Source organism: Natator depressus, chromosome 3, assembly GCF_965152275.1.
Source record: "Natator depressus isolate rNatDep1 chromosome 3, rNatDep2.hap1, whole genome shotgun sequence".
Taxonomy (NCBI): Eukaryota; Metazoa; Chordata; order Testudines; family Cheloniidae; genus Natator; species Natator depressus.
Genome location: NC_134236.1, coordinates 41,055,280 through 41,069,865, shown reverse-complemented (window position 1 = coordinate 41,069,865; position 14,586 = coordinate 41,055,280). Strand labels below are relative to the sequence as shown.

Here is a 14,586-nt window from a genome sequence, read left to right as displayed (position 1 = left end):
ATAAAGGCCAGATTATGGAGAACCATAGAGGACAATTTTAGAAAACAAAACAAACAAATATCACTGGTCTGATCAGCTAAGTGTCAGTGTGGTTAGAAAATGGCAAAATGCTCATTCTTTTTGGCAAACTGGAAATTTGTTCCTGGCTTTGGTTGACTGATGCTATTTCTGAAAATTCCAACCTGTGAAGTATTGGTCTTCTAGAAAATCTTTAGGGTAATACATATCCTTCCTTTTTCAGTGCCTTCTGAATATTCTGCTTTATCAATTAGAGAATCCCAGTGTCTGGTATTAGTGTCTGGAAGTTTAAAAAGCACATTCATTCTGAGAATTTTTTTTTACCCCTCTAACTACGCAGTCTAATCAGCTCTTCATTTACTTTAGTAAAGTGACTTCACAGTTGTGACAAATAGCAAAGTGAACAGTGCATATTACTTTTCTTAGGCTATGAATCTTTTATCTCCCTGGGAAACATAATAAAATCCACGTTCTCAGTAAAAGAGCCACCTTTAGAAATCTTTGCTTGGTATTTAACCTTAGTCCACATTATTGCTTAGGAATTCAAAGTATTCCCCAAAGAAAAAATAAACATGGAGACAGAAATGTCAAGGTCAGTGATTCGCAGCAGGATGTCATTAAAAGAAATGGAAGCTTTGTGTTTTCATATCCACTGTTATTTCCTTAACAACAGCATCTTAAATAACATCTTTAACATATAACTGAAAAACCAGCCCGGAAAAAGAAGTAGACACCACAGTATAATTTCTCAAAATAAAAATTAATGGTGCTCTGCAAATGCTCATATAATAATACCTCTGATCCCCCACTCTCCTGCATGAAGAACTTGATTCTGCACCCACTTGAGCCAGTTGCAAAACTCCCATTGATTTCAGTGGTTCACAATCAAGGCTAAGGCTTTATTTGTATACTTCACTGACTCTTGTCTTTATGCCTTGTTTCATACTGCCATTAAAGCTTAGTGCTATATGCCCCATCTAACAGCAATGTAATGTCTTACTCTGGCATCGTTATTATATTTGCATAGCCTCTGATGAGCATGGCGCCAAAAAATGCATAAGGCCTGATATTTTTGCAGTGTATTAACTCCTCTGACCAGATCCTCAGGTGTGCTAGAATTCCACTAAGAAGAGGAAATTGAACAAGTGGCTTTAAGCATCTTTCTGCTGTCCTGATCCCCAGGGCTTCCAGGAGCCAGGTCAGACCGCTGTGTAAATTAGAGCAGACTCAGGGCAGAATGTAACTACCCAAATTAGAATTTGGTCAAAATGGACACGTACTCCTGCCAAAAAGTTCCATGGGATATGAAATGACTGCAAATGGTCAGGACCTCCAGCTTTTCATCTCATCTGAATCACAGTACTCCTAGCAGCACAGTGCTCTTGGCCTTCACGCCATGTTAGGACTGTCGTTCAGTTCCAATGAAGAAGGAGTCACTAAGATCTACAGCAACATGGGGTTTCCTGGGAAGTCCATCATCGAAGTACTAACAAGGCTCAAGCCTGCTTATCTTGTGAGAGTTCTTCAGCCTGAGACAGTAAGGCTGCAGGCTAAAGAAAGGAGCTAGCCTTCAGGCTAAGCCTTGCCTTATATTTTCCCTATTACTATCTGGTACTGCAAAGTTTTTTTTAAAAAATGTTATACATTTTAAGTTAAGAAATAAATATATAAGAAGCATTTTCAACAGCATACAATAGGTTTGTTTAAAGTTACTTATCTTACTTCATAGTAAGGCCATGCTCCAATAAGCTTCCATTGTAAAGGTAGAATTACTAGCATTCTGCATGTTGGCATGTTTTGTCGAGGTAAGGTTTACATTATGAATATGCCGAATGTCCATTTTAGGGTTTGTATTTGGAGCATAATGCAAAAGTTGGCAGACTGACAAACTGGCAGCAGAGTTTGTTTAATCAGGTTTATTGAGACATGCAAAATCATTTAAATCTCTTTTTTTTTTAATTAAAGAGAACATTTTCCCACAGAACCAGAATTAAGTACACATGTAACATTCTCATTGGATCACATTTCTTCATCCAGGAGTGAGAGTACCCTTGCATTTTCATGGTAAGATTGTTCTCCAGAAGCTTGTCCTCTGGAGAGCACAGTATACCTCAGATTGGCAATTTTGTAATCAGCTTGTCGCGATTATGTGCTTGCTGCTATACAAAACACAAAGGAAGAGCCAACTAAAATATTAACCAACCAATTCAGACCAACAAAGTACCACATGTCCAGGAGATGGATCTATCACAAAGCAAAGCTGAAAACAATATACATGACAGCATAAAATTGATTAAAGCTTGTACTATAGGTTCCATGGAAGAAATGTGTTTCAAGAAGAGATCTGGAGGAAGAGAGGGAGGCTATCTGGTGTACCCAGAGAGGAAGGAATAAGGGGCAGTGTGAAAAAAGTTGAGAAGAGAAAAGTGGGTGATGGATCCAAAGGTAATAGAAATACAGACGTGGCAGAGCAGAAGGAGTGAGTTAAAGAGCAGAAATAAATTAGAGTAGATATAGACTGGCACAGAACTGTGCAGATCACTGAAGGTGATGACAAGACGTTTGTGCTTGATGTGGAAGACAATGAGATTTCTTGTAACCTCCTCATTGCATTCTGCAACTGGATCTGCACAGCACAGCAGGTGAGATACACAGAAAGATGATGAGGAGTACTTGTGGCACCTTAGAGACTAACCAATTTATTTGAGCATAAGCTTTCGTGAGCTACAGCTCACTTCTGAATCTGGCTGTGGCAAAGTTTGCGCTGTTCTATATCTGATCATCAGTTTTCCTCTTCTGCTGCACTGAATCAGTATCTCTGAAATGAGCAAAGAAAAGAAAGCCTTGAGTCCAAAGGTTCTGAGATTCATAGCGATGCTCTTCAAAGAGGGATGGGCAACTGCCAGTACTCGAATGTAATCTGAAAAAACGGTTATAAATAATATTACAAGAGTGAGGTGGCATGGGGAGAGAGAGGAGTACAGAGGAGAAAGAAGGAAGAATTAGAAGAGATCAGAACCACTTCCATTCAGATGATCTACTATACCTAACTGAGAATTGTTTCTGAGGATTTTAGTGAGAACCCAGAAAGCTAATGTTAGTTCCTTCATTCTGAAGCCCACAGACACCTTCGTATTACAGGGTTGGTTGAAACCAGAGTTTCTCTGTCTAAGATTGTCTATATACAAACACAGCCCTGATTACTTAACAAACAATGATAAGTAGATCACTTCCTTTATTCTGCTCTGATGGGGGCTTTTGCTGAATTCAATTACTGAATAACTTATTCCTTTGTTTCATTAGGTCTTCTTGGTCTGATTCTGCTGTCAATTACATTAGTGTAAATCAGGAATGACTCCACTGAGCATTTTGGAATTACCCTGGTGAAAACCTGAAGCAAGTAAGATTTGGATCAAGCCTTCTCTGGTCTCTCAAGCTGTGTCCTTTACTCAGAAGGCAAGTATCATGCCTGTCATTATGTTGATGGATATTATTTTTGTTGACCCTTGGGCCAAGTGGCTACCCAATATTTGGGGTGTAGCTGGGTTGGTTCTGTGAGGACAAAACATTGATGATAGAGTCAGATTTTTTTTGGTGCAATCCTGTTTATTTGCGAGGAATGGACACAAGGCCCTCTTTCCCTGAGCATATTGGGAACAAATAGGAGGCAGTTTTGTTGTTCAGAAATCCAGCCCTATGCCCCAAGCAGCTCAGTTGCTGCTTCCTTTCAGGACCATGCTACCAGTGCTTCTTTAGCTTTCTCCTAGCTTTCCGATTTCTTTCTGCTTCTGACACTCACAGACAGAAACAGCTGCAATCCAATCAATGCCCCAGCCCCTGCATTTTCAGTCAGTTTCAGGGAAGCCCCCACTGTTCTCCCTGAGTTACTTTATGCTTAGGCCTTCCCATGTGGTCTAGTGTTTTGGGCATTGGTTTCTATCATTTCAGCTATAAATAAGTTTAATTGCTTCTTCATTTATCCTGAATGAAAGCTGGCTGGCATGCACATCAGCTTCAGTGAGGTCCAAAGACACTCCCGCTGGCAACCTTTAACACATTATTTGCATTACAATAAATAATATACAAAATGGCTGTTCCACTCGCTGTACTGGTATAAAAGAATGATTATTTACCTTATAGTGATGTTTTTATCCATGTGGATCCCACTGTAAGTTCACATGAACCCCCATGTATGCAAGATCCGACTCATTTGAAAAGCAGTATCGATTGGGCTGCACCTGCCATCTGCATGACCCCCATTACCGTCTCTCAACCCCCAAAGGCATAAAGGGCAGAGAAGCCACAATAAACCCTCAGTTTCCTTGATAATTCAGAATCCCAGATAATAAGGACTCTAAAAGAGCAAGGATGGAGGCTGGGTCAGGGATCCACTATAAAGTACATAAATGTTCTCTCTTCAAGTATGTGTCTGTGTGGTTCCCACTCTGGGTGACTGATATGCAGTGCCCAAGCTTGAAGGTGAGATTGAGTAGTCCAGACACTAACTATAAAGTTATTGCAGCACTACCCTACTGAAATTAGCATCTGATCTTGCTGCCGGGTCAAGGGCATAATGTTTAACGAAAACCAGCAGGTTATTTCATGTAGCTGTCTTGCAAATTTCAGATATGGAGATAGTTCTGAAGCATGCAGCAGGAGCTCTAATGAAGTGCACTTTAACACTGAGGAGAGGGGTATATCAGTCATGTGGTATGCAGTGCATAGCCCATTTTGATTTTCTCTGGGAGGAGGTGGCTCGACTCTGAACTACCAGAGATGGCAGTGAAGAGATGGAAAGAGAATCTAAAGGGCTATGTTCTGTCAAGGTATATACTAAGTCCAAGATGTGGATTTTTTTCTCTCCTGGAAGAAAGGAATGAGAGGGTTAATGAGGACCTGTGGAGCCAATGGGCAATGCCCTGCTCCACCTGCACTAGGTGTCAGACATGGAAAGGGGGGTTAAAGGGAGGAGATCTAGCCTAGTTCAGAGCTGTGCAGGAAGGAGAGCAGAGTTCTGCTACTCCTGATGTGAGGGAAGCCGGGTTGCAGCCCAGAGATGAGCTGGCTTATCGGCTGGACAAGCCTCCTGCTAGAAGCTTGGCTGAAGTATGGCCTATGTGAAGACAAGCCCTGAACAGAAGAGTGGAGCCCCACTGTTGTTTTATTGGATGACCCTCTTCATGAGTTGTGGGGTTTGGGGTTTTTGTTTTGTTTTGTTCCCAATTTCTTTAAAACTATAGCACCCTGGAAGGGTAGGACTGAAGTGTGCCTTAGCCAGGGGGCCAAAGCACTGCTACCTCAGATTTCACAGAGACAGTAGTCTAACAGCGAAAACTCATGGCTAGGTGATGCATGGCCTTACAGCAGGTGGATGCAGGTGTGGAGTGACCAACTGTTGAGGAAGGCCGTGGTGTTCTTTGAGAGTATATAGGCTTTTCCCTAGGTGGATAATTGGAGGATCTATTCGGATGACAGGTAGTTGGGTTTTGCATAGACTGACATTGGTACCTGAAGGGCTTATGGTGAAGGGCTGTGATACATATGCCCAAAGAATAGAATACAGGCTTGGAATCTTTGAGAGAAAGCAGTGCATTGTCCATATGCATGCTGAGCAATTCTCTTCCCTCAACTGGCAAGACCTTGGTAATGCCTTGCACTTCTTTTGGAATGCAAGAGGCTTGGAGCCATGAATCTCTGCACATGATCACAGTGGTGGCCATGGATCTAGCTGCTGTGTCCAAAGCATCCACGGAAGCTTGTAGTGATATTTTTGGTACTAAATGGCCTTCTAAGATAATATCCTTTAGCTCTTCTCTGGCATCTTGTGGGTGCTTAGAAATGAAGGTAGATACCCTCACCCATTTTGAAAATAAGACCTGATAATTGGTGATTTGGAACTGTAATCATGATGAATGGGCCTTTCTCCCAATTGATGGCTGTTAGTATGGTGCTTGGTGAAAGTATGCATTTTTAAATAATTTTTGATTCCAAGTTGATAGGCACCTTGTAAATACCTGATATAGACTACAGTAGACCAGATATACCTGACAGACCAGAAAAGGGAACTCAATCTGGTGTTTGGAGCAGAGATCAGAGAGCTATGACAAATGGGTCATACTTCTTGCTTCAGCTGCTACCTTCTGGTGTGTCCTTGAGCAAGTCACCTCTCTCTCTGTGATTCAGTTCACGCATCTAACCTTCACAGGGGTGTTCTAAGACGCTAGTTGATGTAGTAAATTACTTTCAGGTCCTTGGATGATGTGCAAAATATTGCTGTTTATAACCAAAAAGCTTGCATATTTCAAACTCCAAGAGTTTCTTCAGGGGTATACTGAAATAGTATGGTTTCAACTAATCAAAGCAGAGAAATTCTGTGGAGTCACAGACCAACCTATGTTAGTAGTAGTATTTTTCACTGTCCAAAAATACTTGCTTTTGGATGCTGAAAATAAAATGAACAACAATTATTATTCACTAACTATACAGCAGGCAGATCCCTGTACTATGAATAACTGAGGGTTTTTATTAGCCAGACTGAGCAGAAGGATTTGTATGATCATATGACCGTTATTTTCTATCTTTTGGGCTTGTAACAGTAACCGCTGGATGCTGACTTCTGTCATGTAGCACGTATATTAACCTTTTCTAAACTAGACCCAGATGGTGTGTCTGGGACCAAGAAATAAAATTCAGTCTTCCCAGCGTTCCTGGGACTCATACCTTTTATAACAGGCCTCTTAACTTGCTTCCTGCAAACACCTTGGACTTCTATCTTTAAACTGTATGAAACTGAGTATTACAGGCTATAGGAAAACATACCAGTTATATAGTATTTACTGGGATATGAACAACACTTGAAATACATGTACTGTATATGATCTGTCCTATCCTCTGGTCTGACAGAACTCCAAATTCAGGGCTGTTCTACTTTGTAGCTGGCTGCAGAAGCCACAAGAGGTAATTCCAGCAGCTGGGAATCACTGGAGTGAAGCAAGAGAACTCCAGGTACAAATTCTCCATTGGCCATGCTCCTTATGTTTAGGGAGGGAGGGGACATAGAACCAGTTACATCTACTTTGTACCACCAGAGGATTCCCTGAAGTTAGTTAAACTGGCTTTATAGTCCCTTTCAGTGACAAGGCCCAGTATCTGTCCCTATAACTGTAATGACAAACCTCAGAAACAATGCAAGAGAAATAAACCAATGCATCATTTCAGTATTCTAAACAGCATTTCCTTTCCTTGCCATTAGATACAAGTGAATCATCTTTCCCTATTTAAGATTAAAGCAACTCAATGAGTAATACAGTAATGCAATACAAGCTAAAATTCTGCTTTCACTTCTTCAAGCTCCAAAAATAAAGTGCAGTACCTATTGACCGATCATTTGTCACAACAGCTGCAGTTCAGGATAACATTTTAAAAGGCTTTTCATTTGTCTTTGTAAGACTCTTTGGCAAAAGGATTTTCCTTTCCCAGTAAAGTACAGGTTGCAGAATGCTGAGAATTTGTCTACGCTTGGCAATTTACCAAAAGAGCTATTCTAGCTATTATTCTGGAGTAGTTATTTCATTATAAGCCCCCACATGGATACTCTTTTTCTGATTTTTCTTGGAAAGTAAATTAAGCTAAATTGTAAAGAAACACACTTATTCTGGAATAAGAGTGTCCACATGGGGGCTTATACTGAAATAATATTCTGGAAAAATTATTCTGGAATAGTTATTTCAGTAAGTTTCCAACTCAGACAAGCCCTTACAGAAGGTGATCCAAGAACTTCTTCCACTGGAGCAGGAGATGCCAAGTACTGCATTGTGGTACTGTCAGTTCACAGCTAAGAAGCTGCTCTGCACTGTGTATCATCATACTAAAGGCTGAATTAAAGATATACGCATAAGGGAATATTTTTGTCTATAGCAGTAGCAGAATCCAGAAGAAAGTTAAGAGCTGTAGAGGGCACACTATAAAAGGAAAGAGAGTTGATACTTGTATTTGTTAATATTTCCATAGGACCAGATTATAAGTCAATATAACGTGGCTGGCACTGAGGAGTAAGATGCCTTCTCCTCCTCCCCACCATACACAGGCATGGTAACACTCCCCACATCACAGCTTCAGCAGGTGAGCATGGAATGGGTGGAGTCATGGTTCTGCCTCCCAGTGCCTTGAGCCAGCAGTGTTAAGACAGCACAAGGGAGGAAGAAAGATACTGTACTGTAAAGGACTGCAGTAAATAACTTCCCCATGGAGTGAGAGGAAGTAGAGAAGGAGCTATGAGTCAGGGGATATGTCTACACAACAGCTGGGAGGTGTGATTCCCAATGTGCCTAGATGTACATACACTAGCTCTGCTTGAGCTAGTGAGGCAAAAATAGCAATGTAGCCACAGTGGCATGGGTGATGGCTCAGGCTCACTACCTGAATCTCAAACAGGGTTGTTCTCAAGCAGAGCTAGAGCATGTACGTCTACCTGAGCTGGAAGCCAAACCTGCTAGCTACAATGTAGATGTACCAAGTGTCACAGGTCCTTCACAGGGCTCCTTGTGGGAGGTGCAGCAGCTGTGCAATGACCCCTACGCAGGGGTGAGCCTAAGCCAGAGCATCTTTCATCCTGAGCAGCCTTGAAAACTTAATTGCAGATGTCCAGTTCTTAACCATGTATTTCCTCATTTTTGAACTGATGCGTATCTAGATTAATAACTTGTATGTAAGTCAGTGTCCACATCTCCTAATAATGCACTGAAAATATTTTAAAAAAATGTTTTCCCTGTAGCCTACAATAAAATTCTATATACAGGGGCCATATCAGGACCAATTCAAAGCCAAGCCACCTTCACCCACCCCCCAACAGCTCCCTATTTTTCTGGGTCCCTCATTACAGGGCCTAAAATTCAGGGTGTGAGCTTTTCATCACCACTTGCCCCAAGCTTCTTTACCCTAGTTTCTGGGTGTGGAAAGGGAAGGCAACAGCGAATGTACCCATAAATAGTGTGTTTTTAAAAAAAGTTCTGAGAACAGGGGATGGATCCGTTCATTTAAAAGGAGAAAGGGAGAACCCCATGAGCCCCAGCCAGAGCAAAAGCAGATGTGATAATTCTCTAAGGTGGCTTAAGTGAGCTCTGTCAGCACAAAATAGCTTGAAGCTGGAATATGATCAGGAAAAGAAAGCATATCAGCCTGTCTTCTGTCAGGTAAAGCTTGTATGACCTGAAGAGCCCTCTTTGGGTGCAGGTTTGGTATCATTGGCTGACCAGCCCTGTGGCATATGCTTTCAGAAGGGAAGACTGAGAGATTGGAGAACCTAACCGCTTCCCATTTAAACAAGAAACAGTGTAAGTGTCCTTTGACTGAAAAAGGTTATATTTTGTTTCTGACAAACATACTAAAGATACAAGTGATAATGTCAGAAAAATCTGAAGTCAAGAGAAGGGATGAAGGTATTTAAGGGGAATATGGGGGAACCTTTGTTGGGGATTTTTTTTAAAAAAAATTCAGCTCCTGTCGCAATCTAGTTCCATTCAAAGAGAAATGTTCGCTTCAGTGTACTCATGAGTCTGAACAATAAGTCATTTCCAGTAAGGGTAAACTAAGGGTATGTACGGAAGGGCTGAACTTTATCAGGGGCAGGGAAATCAGACCAATTTTTCTGTCAAAATGATGCTACAGCTTTAACAAAGTGGCCCCTATGAGACAGCTCCAGCACAGCAGTGGCTTTACCTCTTTTGTAGCATTAATTACAATGTTACTTTAAAAAAGAAAGGAAAACCCCACGGCATTTGATGTACAAACCAAGATAAATCTGAAATAAAAAAAAAGCCATTGGTGTTTTCCTTCAAAGGTTATGCTCACATTCGCAGTCCACCCCATTTGTTCATGAGATCTGCTGAGATTAAAAATAGTAAGGAAGATAAATATATCATTGACCTAAGCAATTTGAATGGGAGCACCCAAGAAATGATGATAGCTCAGTTGTGGACAGTAACGAGGAAGTATTACCATAATTTCATTATTTTGCCAAGCTGTGGCTACTGCTCTTATTCTGCATCATCCTCCAGGCTGCGCAGTTCCTGCCAGTACCCACAAATCAGAGGATTTGACACAATCCACATAATCTTCTTGCAACATATCTATTGCTGATCTCTCGCAAAAATCAAGAGAGGAGCATAATCAGAGGGATGGTCGTTAACTTTCACTCAACTGTAGTTACAGAAATACAGACATACAGTGACACAAATAAGAACTTCGCTACTGTGGCTGTAAATTATTGAGTCTGTAGAGGAGGCAGGGAGGCCCTGTAACAGACCTATACTGTCTGAAAATGAAAACAGAGCCCATATCACATCACACTGAAGGAGAAGAAACTGAGGAACTGACAGCTTTTGCTTGGTAAGTTAACACTTTCAGAAGAAGGAAAGCTGTATCTGCTTTGTCAAATATACAACTGATTTTTTTTGAGCCTGTCATAGAAGAGAAACTCCTGCATGTCTTCCCAAAACAAAAATTCTTGGTATGGGGGTGATTATCAGATGACAAGCTTGGGGGTTGTTTTCACTACAGTTGGTTGGAATATTTTTATAATATTAATTTTGATTACAAAAAACCCAAAAAAGGGAAAAATGCAAAATGTTTTCCATTTTGTGAATAGCTCTAGCTTTCAGCCTGTTCTCTGTAGTGAGCAATACATAGTTTTATAGTAGGAATTAAAAACAGTGCTCACTTCTCTGTAAGTCTTTTTATATATCTGATTTTTATCTTCCCCACAAATGACTTATATTTTACAGTTGTCTGTTTTCTATATTTTTCTAGTATATCCTCTTATATTGCTGGATGAATTTTTCATATTTTGTACCCTTCTCCTGTGAAATAGTTGCACACCTCCTGAATTTAGTTAGAATTTTCTAACAGTTTATGCTAATACACTGGCAATGAAGATGGATTTTTTTTGTATTCCCAAGTGTAGGCTCATTTAGTAAGTTTCATCTCTGTTAATTTTTTATACATGAAAGAAGGATGTTTCTTTTGATTATTCATTTCTTGGCTCCTTCAAGCTTTCTAACAATCAGAAGTTAGAGGCTGAACTAATGACCGAGTATTTATACAGGAATATATTCTGTTTAGTAAATGAAATGTTAATATACGGTTAAAATGGCTGCCGTCTACATGGTGTTATAGAATTTAAGGTCACATCTTCACTAGAAACTTTTGCCAGTATAATGATGTTGGTTAGTGGTGTGATTTTTAATACTAGCAAAAGCCCTAGTGTTGATACAGTTATATTGGCAAAAAAAGCATTTCCAACAGCGTCGTTTATTTAATTTGGAGAACTAGTATAAACCATACTGGCAAAAATCACATTTTTTCCCATAGAAGTTGCATCTACACTGGGAGGGTTTGCCTATACAGGTATAGCCACACTAGCAAACCACTTGTGGATGGCAACAGGTGACAGCATCATGGTCTGTAGCCAGCAGAGACTTGTAATGAGGCAGAGGATATAGTGGATCAAACTGAATGAATAAACAATGTGATGTGTTGTGAAAAGGGCACATGTTATTCTGAGATGTATTAACAAGAGTGTCATATGTAAGCCACCTGAAATAATTATCCTACTCAGAACTGGCGAGGCCTCAGCTGGAGAGTACTGTGTCCAGTTTGGGTACCCCGCATTAAGAAAGATGTAGACAAACCAGAGAGAGTCCAGAGGAGAACAAAAACTTATATTAGAAAAATTATTTAGAAAACATGACCTAAGAGGAAAGGTTGAAAGAACTAGGCATGTTTAGTCTAGAGAAGAGAAACGAGAGAGGGGACCTGATAACAGTCTTCAAATATGTTAAGGGCTGTTATAAAGAGTACTGTGATCTATTATTCTCCATATCCACCAAGGGTAGGAGAAGTAAATTAAGCCTATTACTACAAGAGACTTAGAAAGTTTCCATAATGTCAAACCTAACGTTGTGGATTCCTTGTCATTTGTGATTTTTAAGAACAAGTTAGACAAACATCTGTCAGGGATGGTCTAGCTATAGTTCAATGTGTTGGCATTGGGGGATGGACTAGATGATCACTTAAGGTTCCTTCTGGCGCTGCATGATTCTAAGATGTCCCTCACCCACAGTAGACATGTCAGTTGTAATGCATCTTTCTGAGAAATAGCTGGGTTAATAAGTACAACAGGCCTAATTTTCAGAGATCCTGAGTATCCCCAGCTCCCACCTAAGACAATAGTAGCTGGAGCTATTGAAAGATAGCTAAATGGAATGAATATAAGTATGGACTTAGAGACTTACGTTTAAGTACCTAGACTGGAAAATATTGGCCTTCTTTCCTAGTTACTCTTCTCCTTTTTTAGTATATGAACCTTACATTAAATCTTATGGCTAAATCCTATCTTCCTCATTCAGTCAAAATTCCTTTTGCCTGTGGTCTGCAGAATTTGATTAAAGTGGATCATCACAATTCTTTTCATAGGAACAGACTGACAGTATAAATATGATTATAACTGCAATTAACAGTATAATAATACTTACTAATACTTTGCACTTCTACAAAGCCTTTCATTCAAGGATCTCAAAAGTCTTCAAACTTTGGGCCCAATTCAATCCAGGGATGAATTTGACCCATTCATTTATATTCAAAACACCTCTGAGAGGTACAGAATATCACAGCTGGATCATGGGCAGTCAGAGACCAGAGCTCACCGTCACAAGACAGGAGTCAGCTGGGTCAGCATACTGGCAGGTTGGAAGCAGGTGACAAACTGGAGATCAGAAAACAATGCAGGAACCAGTGTAGGCCAGAAGCAGGAAACAAATTAGTGGTCAGGAAACACAAGTCAGATGCCAAGAATCAACGCACATTGGAATGCTAGGGGATCAAGCCAGGGAAGCAGCAAGCACAAGTCACACAGTCCAGAGCGGAGGGAAACTCAGTTTTTCAGACATCCTCGTGTGTCTGCTGCTGGCTTAAGTAGGCCAGCAAGCCAATCAGTCTGCCATTGGACCTTGGCCCAGAGCTTCACATTGGGGCTGGGCATCCTGGGTCTCAGGTAAGCTATTCCTAGCAGGCTGCCAGGTGGCAGACTGGAGTGTGGCTGCTCCCATTAACCTTACCAACCTGGGTTTGAAACTTGCAAACCATAACATGTAAGTATTATTCCAACTTTACAAATGACTCCAAGACACAACAAGAAATACTAGAACAGAAACAAAATCTGGATGGTTGATAAATATCTTTAAAAATCAAACAGAAATTTGGAGCCAAAAAAGTTCTTTTTGTAGGGGTTCTCTTTTCCTGGGCAACATATTAGATCCCTCCCCACTGCCTCCCCACTACATAATTTTTACCCTTCCTTCTCCCCCTCAAAGGCCCAATCTCAGAACATCCTGTCCAATCCTGAGGGTTGGACATAGTTTCTTCTGCCATTCCTGGTTTGACAGGAAGGGGTTGCTTGAAAATGATATGAGGTACTCTCTATGAGCTGGACTTGCTGCTTTTGCCATGGTTCCAGCCTAAATTGACCTGGATAGTGGAGAATGAGCTGGAACCAGGTCTCTTTTGTGGCAGCCCAGAGGCATTTCTCACAACCTTAATATAATTTAAGTTTGTTTTATATGTTAATTATAGAATCATAGGACTGGAAGGGACCTCGAGAGATCATCTAGTCCAGTCCCCTCCAGTCATGGCAGGACTAAGAATTATCTAGACCAGTGGTTCTCAAACTTTTTTTTCTTGGATCACTTGAAAATGGCTGAGGGTCTCATCAGACCGCTTAATGATCTTTCCAAATGTTGTTTGTACCATTAGATAACTATTGTAAAGCGCTTTGGATAAAAGCACTATATAAAAAAACCTTAATAATAATTAACATTTTTTGTTCTACAAATAAAAGCACACAACTCATATTTTAATATCAGCAGTCTTACCATTCGAATGCGATGGATGTTCCCCTCTCTTCCCCAACGCGGCAGCCCCCGAGCTGGGGCTGGGAAGGAGGAGGGGGGTCTCTCCCTGCCTGCAGCAGCCCCCGTGCTTCTTTTCCAGGATATAGGCACCCTTCTTCAGGGTCCAGGCACACCTGCGCGGCTCCACTAATTAGGTTGGTGGCCCTTCATTCTCTCGTGTGCGGCCACCCAGGTGCGCAACTGAAAGGGAACTATCCGCAGACCACCTGAATGGTGCTTGCGGACCACTGGTTGTCCACGGGCCACAGTTTGAGAACCTCTGATCTAGACCATTCCTGACAGGTGTTGTCTAACCTGCTGTTAAAAATCTCCAATGAATGAGATTCTACAACCTCCCTAGGCAATTTATTCCAGTGCTTAACAGCCCTGATGGTTAGGAATTTTTTCCTAATGTCCAACCCAAACCTCCCTTCCTGCATTGCTTCTTGTCCTATCCTCAGAGGTTAAAAAGAACAATTTTTCTCCCTCCTCCTTGTAAAACCTTTTATGTACTTGAAAACTGTTATCGTGTCCCCTCTCAGTCTTCTCTTTTCCAGACTAAACAAACAAATTTTTTTTCAATCTTCCCTCATAGGTCATAAATATATGATTATGTGTTAATATA

At 40.9% G+C, this 14,586-nt stretch overlaps 1 long non-coding RNA gene across 2 annotated transcripts in view; it reads left to right on the top strand.

Moving 5' to 3' along the window:
- The window catches only part of LOC141983833 (uncharacterized), a 56,497-nt gene that overhangs the window by 25,942 nt on the left and 15,969 nt on the right, over positions 1-14,586 (top strand). For both annotated transcript variants that reach the window (XR_012638537.1, XR_012638538.1), the window contains exon 2: positions 3,322-3,474. This is a non-coding gene — a long non-coding RNA (uncharacterized LOC141983833). The remainder of the gene's footprint in view (positions 1-3,321; positions 3,475-14,586) is intronic.